This window comes from Clarias gariepinus, chromosome 17, assembly GCF_024256425.1.
Source record: "Clarias gariepinus isolate MV-2021 ecotype Netherlands chromosome 17, CGAR_prim_01v2, whole genome shotgun sequence".
In the NCBI taxonomy this organism is placed as follows: domain Eukaryota; kingdom Metazoa; phylum Chordata; class Actinopteri; order Siluriformes; family Clariidae; genus Clarias; species Clarias gariepinus.
This window is the reverse complement of record NC_071116.1, coordinates 3,792,331-3,800,857: the sequence shown is the minus strand read 5'-3', so window position 1 is coordinate 3,800,857 and position 8,527 is coordinate 3,792,331.

Here is an 8,527-nt window from a genome sequence, read left to right as displayed (position 1 = left end):
AGGTATCGAAAGCTGTCCACCATCTCCACTGGGCTTCTGTTGATGACTTGGGTCTGGTAGTTCCTCTCCTGCTTTGTACTGAAGTCCACTATCAGCTCCTTTGTCTTGCTGACGTTCAGGAGGAGATTGTTCCTCTGGCACCAGTTCTCCAGATTTCCAATCTCCTCCAGGTAGGCCGTCTCGTCGTTGTTTGTGATCAGGTTGACCACGACGATGTCGTCAGCAAACTTGAGCTGGTAGTGGCCACGCAGTCATAGGTGTACAAAGAGTACAGCAGGGGGCTCAGAACACAACCCTGGGGGGCTCCAGTGCTAAGAGTGAGTGGGGCTAAGACATGTTCGTCCATCCTTACTGCCTGTGGTCTGCCAGTTAGTCCCAGGTGCTCCAGCTTGGTGGTGAGTGTGGAGGGAATTATGGTATTAAATGCAGAGCTGTAGTCGATGCGTTTTACCATAATTCCCTTTCCTGGTGTCCAGGAGAGAAGATGAAGAGTGATGTGTGTAGGAGATGAGAGATTGCATCGTCTGTGAAGCGGTTTGGGCGATATGCCATCTGTAGAGGGTCCAGTGTGTTGGGCAGTGAAGAAATGAAGTCTCTGACAAGGCGCTCAAAGCACTTTATCAATACTGAGGTGAGGACTACAGAGCGATAATCGTTGAGAAAAGCAGGATGAGGTTTCTTCAGGACAGGAACAATGATGGACTCTTTGAAGCATGTGGGGATCACGGACTGAGATAAATAGATGTTGAATATCTCTGTGATCACAGGTGCTAGCTGGTCTGCGCAGGCTCTGAGAATATGGCCTGAGATGCCGTCTGGTCCTGCTGCTTTCCTGGTGTTCACTCTCTTGAAGGCTCTCCTCACGGACTTGATGATTAACGTGCTTCCGGTGCTGGCAGTGTCTTCCTGTCTGCAGCTGTTAGTGCCGCTAGCATTAGCATCGCTAGCGTCTTTAGCTGCAGCCCTGAAGCGAGCATAGAAAGTGTTCAGCTCGTCTGCCAGAGTCGCGTCTGCGTTCGTCATACTGGATGTGGGTGCTTTATAGTCTCTTATTGTCTTTAGTCCCTGCCACAGGCTCCTAGAGTTACTCTGTTGGACCTGCGACTCTAGTTTCCTCCTGTAGCGCTGCTTCGCCTCCTTTAACGCCCTCCGGGTGTTATACGACACAGCCTTGTATGGTTCCATGTCCCCCAACGCGAGTCTCGTGTTGAAGGCAGCGGTGCGAGATCTCAGAGCATCGCGGATGGTTTTATCCACCCACGGCTTCTGGTTGGGAAACGTTCTGATGCGTCCTGTAAGGCGGCCACCGATTGGTCCGTCCAGCGCGTGACCTCCCTCTGAACCGGAACTTCCTGTTTTAGCCTTTGTTTGTATTTAGGCGTGAGGAAGATGGTGGCGTGGTCGGATTTCCCGGTGGATGAGATTGTGCCTTGTAGCCGTCCTTGACCATAGTGTAACAATGGTCCAGTGTCTTTTCGCCCCTGGTGGGGCAGGTGATGTGTTGAAAAAGTTTAAAGGTGCTGCGCGTTTGAGGTTGGCACTATTAAAGTCCTCCGCCACAGTAAGCGCAGCGTCCTGCTGCTGTGTCTGATGCTGTGTGAATGCCTCATGCAGTTCGCAAAAGGCAGTGTCCATGTCCGCTTGTGGTGGAATATGAACGGTGCTGATTATGACCGATGTACACTCCCGAGGGAAATAAAAAGGATAACACATGATGGTCAGTAGTTCCAGGTTGGGTGTGCAGGAGCGTGTAAGAGGAACAATGCTCGCGCTGTTGCACCAGTTGCTGTTAACCATTAAACACATGCCGCCTCCCCTTGACTTCCCCAAGTCCCGTGTCGTGTCCATGCGGTGAACCGAGAAGAACTCGGACGGCTGGATGGCGTGGTCCGGCAACGCTGGGTTCAGCCATGTCTCGGTGAAGCAGAGGAGATTGCAGTCCAGAATGTCTCTCTGGAACTTTACCCTGGCCCTGAGGTCATTGAGCTTGTTTTCCAGTGACTGGACATTGGCGAGCAGGATGCTAGGCCGAGGTGTGTGGTGTGCACGGGCTCTCAGCCTGTTCCTGATGTCGGCTCGTTTTCCTCGGGGCCGCCACTTCGCGTCCTTTGTTCTCCCTCAGGATCTCAATCGGCCAGCTCGGATCCGGAGTTAAAAACATCGAATTATGATTAGAAACAAGAGTGTCTCTATCATACCTAATGTACTGTAATTAAATGGTGATAATTTGACTGGTTTTAAAACTCTAAAAAAACTGACTTAGAAAAGGGGATTCGGAGCAGTCGTGATGGCAGCCGACCTCACCAGCGCCTTCTTGGAATGTTCAGTTGCCACAATATGATTTGCGTGTTTTAGTGGTGCTTCTCCTGTGGTATTTAATTATACAGACTACTCGAAAATTAGAATGTAAATGGCGTCAAACTAAAGACTAGACTTTTATTTAATACCAGTAAAATTACCATGAAATAAGACCACTACAGAAATCTCCACAACAGCAACATACAGTAGTGAAATTTCATATATATTTTCAATAACTAAATTGTAAATATTAGGAACATAAAAAAACAGGGTCTGAAACCAGACAATGTATTTGAGGCTAACCATATCAGAGGAGAACCTAGAATTCTTTCTCCCCTGGAGGAGAATAAAATAATTTCACTTATCTGTTCTGCAAAATCATCAACCTGTGTATTAGATCCTATACTGACACATTTTATGAAGCAGATATTACCAGCAATAACAGAACCTGTTGAAAATAATTAATTCTTCATTCAGCAGTTATTAAACCACAAGAAACCTGACCTCGACCCCAGTCAGTTGTCCAATTATATGCTGATATCAAACGTTCCCTTTATCTCTAAGATTCTGAAAAAGATAGTAGCACAGCAGCTATATTCATATCTACATAGAAATAGCAAACATGAACTGTCAGAATCAATCAGGATATAGGCCTCATCACAGCAGTAAAAAATGCCCTCTTATTGGCCTTTGATGTCGGAAGGGGTCGACGAAGAGGTGGCGAGATAGATCCAGATGCAGAGTTGCAGGTGTGGTGGCGAGGTCAACAGGGCAGAAGCGTGATTTCCAAACCATGAGGTCAGTAAGCGAGTGTGTCGAGCAAAAATGTGAAGCAGATTCAAAGTCGAGGAAATGAGAGTGAGAGTTCAAAAACCATTAAATCAGAGAGAAGCAACAAATCCAAATCGAGATGGGAAACGGGTTCCCTGGCACCTCCCCTCCCAAGGGCTGACTATATTATCTCTCCTGCCCTGACATAGAAGCTATGGAACAATATATTAATGAGTCACTTGCAGCAGGGATCATTCGACCAACCTTCTCACCTGCAGGGGCAGGATTCTTTTTTTGTAGAGAAAAAAGAAAAAGTCCCTCAGGCCAGAGACTTTCTCAACGTCTCCGTGTTTGCATACCTCAGTGACATTTTAATCTTCTTGCACTCTAAAGAAAGGAACACAAGCTCCATGTTCGTCAAGCTACGTCTGCTAGAGACCAAGCTGTCAAGGCAGAAAAATGCGAATTTTACTGCACCTCCATCTCTTCCCTAGGTTATTTTATCTTACCGTCCGGCATCCAAATGGACCCCACCAAGGTGCAGTCCATCACTGACTGCCATCATCCAGACGTGAACTTCAATGCTTCCTGGGATTTGCCAACTTCCATCGTCACTTCCTTAAGAATTACAGCATGGTCCATCTCTCTCGCCTTTGACCACGAATAAGCCCTGCAAAACCAGCCACCAACCTGTGCGACTTAAGAACTCCATCATATGCCAAGCCTGTTTCAAGCTTTACTTCCCTGCACTTGGATCCATTACGACCTGCGTCTTCTAACAACAGAATGCAGTAATGAAAGTCATCACTAGAAACAGAGGATACAAGCACATCACCCCTATCTTATGTTTATTCCATTGGCTCCCTGTGAAATTTTCCATAGATTTTAAAATGCTACTTTTGATGTATAAAGTATTAAATGGTGTTGCGCCACAGTATCTGCGCAAACTGCTAGTGTCCGCCATGCCTACTTTGATCAAAGGATGCAGGCTTCTTGTCAGTACCACATATTATAAAAACTTCAGCAGGGAGCAGAGCTTTTCCTCACAAAGCCCTAAAGTTTTGGAATAGCCTTCCAATTAACGTTCAGAATTCAGACACGACCTAAGTGTTTAAGTTTAGACTGAAAACCCATTTATTTAGCCAAGCATTTTTGTTAATAGATTTGCCATAGGTAAATGAGCAGATCTGGGGGATTCATGGACATAGAGTATTATGGTGAACTGTATGTTTAAATGCTGTCTTCCCCACTCTCATTGATCACTCAGGTTTAATGATGGTGAAGTGACTGGTTGTTTTACATCCCAGAGAGCCCTCATATCCGTTTTCCATTGGCGCTCTATTTTAGTTAAGCTGTCTCCTGCTTGCACTCTGCACTAAATATACATTCACCTTATGCATTGAGACTGTGACCATACCTTACTGTTCTCTCTTCTCCTCTCTTCTCTCTCCATGTGATCCAGACCCCCGCTGCCATCTGGACCTTTCTGACTCGTCCTGGTGCCCAGCTTCTGGTGGTAGATCTTATATGGATGCCCCGTATAGTGACTGGCCATGATTTAGATTTTACCACAAATTATGTGGTTCAGCTTCGGCTGATGCAGACTGATATCAGAGGGCTTGTGACTGCAAAAGTCAGTTAGTTAGTTGGCTAGATATTTTTCGACACGTCTACCTGACTTTATTTACATATTAAATGAGGATGAGCTCCCTGTTGAGTCGCAAGGTTCTTGGGACTCAAGGTTTTTTCTTTTCAAGGTTTTTGCCTATTGCCACCTCAGGGAGTTTTTCCTTGCCCTCGGCTTGCTCATCAAGGACAATCTAATCATTTTGATTCATGTACATTCATGTTGTATCCAAAATTCCATAATTTCTTTTGATTGTGTAAAGGTGCTTTGTGACAATAACAATTGTTAAAGCACTATACAAATTTTTTTTATTGAATTTAATAATCTTAGTGTCAAACAAGACTGATTCAGCACGATGGATACAGGTGTTCGCCTGGCGTTACAGCCACATTTTGTCCCTCCGTTAAATTCCATTTCCCAGATAGACTCTACCAGAGTGGGTTCTTAGCTTTCCAGCACATGGTTTGTCTGCCCCACTGATTGGAACTTGGAGCTACGTCATACAGTATATGTTTTTTAATAATGTGTCGATGTTTTAATCCTTTTTATGTCAGCATTCGCTGTGGGTTGCTAATTTTGTTTTAAATGTAATTTTATTGCAGATGGATTAGTGGCATTGCTAAATATGATTTGCTTCCCTGTGAAGGTTGCTACGTGGGAATCATCATTGAAAGAAGCTGCTGTTTTGCTTTAAAGCTTCTCTGAGGTTGCATTATAGTGTGGATGCATACTGTTTTCGGTTACTAATATTTAATGTTATACAGTATTAGCATTGTTATCGGAGACACTATGCTTTAAAAATGTCACCTTCAAGTGGAATAAAATGACTGCAACAAAGTTCAAGGACAAAAGGAAGCAAAGAAACTCAATTAGCAAAGTTTGCTCTGTATCTTTTTAAGTGCATCACTTTGTGCCATTTTCTTTTTTGTTTCTAATCAATTTCATGTCTTACTGGAAACCTGATTCAAGAGATGGGTGACTTCTTTGAGTCAACTACAGAAAGATGCTGACCAATCACAGGGATATAGTATATTTTAAACATATGCCAGATGCTTAGCAGTCAACATCAAGATTAACCTAATTTACTGTTTATTTTTTTTATTTTTATTAAAGCTGTATTATGTGAAGTATCCAGAGGCCATGGTTTACTGCACAAACATGGCAAAATCCTTGTCATTCTGCTCACAAGTAAACACACTCATTTACTTTAATTTAAGCCACAGAATGGCTATGTAATGAGTGTAACATTTACATCATTTACATTTAGGCATTTGGCAGACGCTCTTATCCAGAGCGACCTACATTTTTATCTCATTATACATCTGAGCAGTTGAGGGTTGTGGGGTTTGAACCTAGGACCTTCCGAACCGTAGTCCAATGCCCTAACCACTGAGCTACCCCTGGCAACCCTTCTAGCACAGAACATCCCTTGCAGAGGAAAGTGTATGGGCCAGACTATTTTACATCTACGAAGAAAAGCCTTCTGAGCTGAAGCATGGAGTGGTGGAGTTTCTTAAACATCCAGACAACTGCCAAGAAGTGACTGGCAGGATCCTGTTCGATTGCTGATCGATGCATAGGGCCAGAACATAAGTTACACTGCTAGTAAAATAATGAGGAGTAAGAAAATTAATAAATAGTTGTTAATTTTTCCATTAGACTGTCTAATCAGGTTTATCTCCAAGTGCGTCACTCGACAAATTCTCCTTGTACTGTGCTACGCTGTAGAAGTTATGAATGAATGCACTTCAGATTTTATCATAAGTCACTGTAGAATACCTCAAATTCCAAACCATGTACTTCTGTTTCTACTAGTAAGTTTGTTTTTTATTTACAGGATTTTCATATATATTAATAATTTGACTGCTTGGTTTAGGCATGACTAGACAGAGGAGTGAACACTGCATAAGTTATTAGACAAAGGATATCGCAGTTAGAATGTTAAATAATTTGCAGCAGTGGTGAGATTTAGGGATAAAAAACTGTTAATAAGGGCTTTTGTATAATAATTTGGAGATATAACACATATCCTTCATTATTCAGTATTCACCAAAATTCTTGATTTTTCCCAAACCAAACCACAAATTGTCTTTTGAATTGAATTCAGACCTGTCTAAGCCAGGAAAGCCTGTGCTTGCTAAAAACAGTTTGCACTTTAAAAGATGTCTCATTTATTAAACAATTCATAATTTCAGTTTAATAAAAAATATATAAAATATAAAAATGTAAAACTTTAATTATATTAAAGTCACTAAAAAAATCACACTTAGCACTACTTGACTCTATAGTATGCAATGTTTCATCTCCCTTTCTACATTCACAGGAATTTAATTTAAGAGGCTACGCTTCAGACAAAGCAAGGCTTGTGAACAGATTTATACATTTTAGAGGGTTTGTTAAACCATAATACTGGTGGAGAATGTACACATTTGGCACAGTGGCCTGGATAAACAACACAGGCTCGCTATACAGGAAAGACCAGAAAACTCTTCCTTAAAGAAGCTCAGAACTTTCTCTGGAATTTGGTTAGTGAAATGTGTTTTACATATGAATATGAATTTTAGTTTGTGTATGTCTGTTGATTTTTGGGGGAGTAAAACAGGATTTTAAAAATAATAAAAGTTGATGTTAATAATGTAAACTGAGCATGCTAGTACAGATTTGTTTTCTGCAGAAATCTAAGAAATCTTTAGATTTTTAACAGTATGAAAGTATAAATTAATAATGAATAACTTGAACGATTATTGAGTTCTTTAAGGAACATAAATGGACGCACTGGCCAAGATGCCATGAATCATTGATAGCAACACGATTTGGCATTAATTAAATGAATGGTGAGTAGCATTGTAAGTGTACTTAATTACTTCTTTAGTTAAACGAGTTAGTACCACTGCTCCCCTGTATAATGCAAGTATTCTACAAAATTAAACATTCGCCTGCTGCAACCATGCAGAATACAATGAAGTTACAGTAAATGACCACTACATTATAAGCTTGTAATAAAAAAAATCGTCATGGTTATTTGCAGGAAACACAAGCCAAACTTGAACTAGAAGTTTACAACTCCTTAGTTGCCCAGTATGCTAAGATTAGAAGTGATATAGCTACTGTAACTATCTATCTTAATAAGTGCAACTGTCGAGATGCATGAAAACAAGCCAGAATAACACCCAGCCAGGAGACCAAGTGTGCCCAGATAACTACTTTGTATTCTGTGCTTTCATATTTATCTGCCAGTCATTACTGTAACTAGGATCTGTGGAATGGTTTTGTTCCTGTCCTTGTCATGTGGGGGATGACAGCTTATTCATGATAAGATTCTCTGTTTGAGTGACAGTATAAAACAAGGGTTATTTTTGACCCATTTTAGAAGTGCTCAAGGACCCCTTAATCTAATTCTAGCATCATTAAAAAAAAGAAAATTTATAATAATGCATCATGATTTTCCAAAATTATTTTAAGCGCTGTACAGTTACAGTTTAATCTGCTGAGAGATTCGACAAGTGGCATTGTTAGGTCTGATCATGATATATAGGGAACTGTTAGGTTTAAAAATGAAGAAGAAATGTGTCTGGGCTAAGTTTTATGCTAAGAGAAGAAGAGTTTTAGCTTGTTGTGTCCGCCACACCTTGATACACTTACCAGTCCAGGCCCGATCGACCGGAGGAGACAAACACACACACACACACACACACACACACACACTATGTCTGAAGATCTCTGTTTACTCTTAGCAAAGAGAGCACATTTAAACGGTGATACAGCCTAAACATCAAAAGAACCAGTCATTAACATGTCAGTCATAAGGGGACCCGGAGACAGACAGGTGAG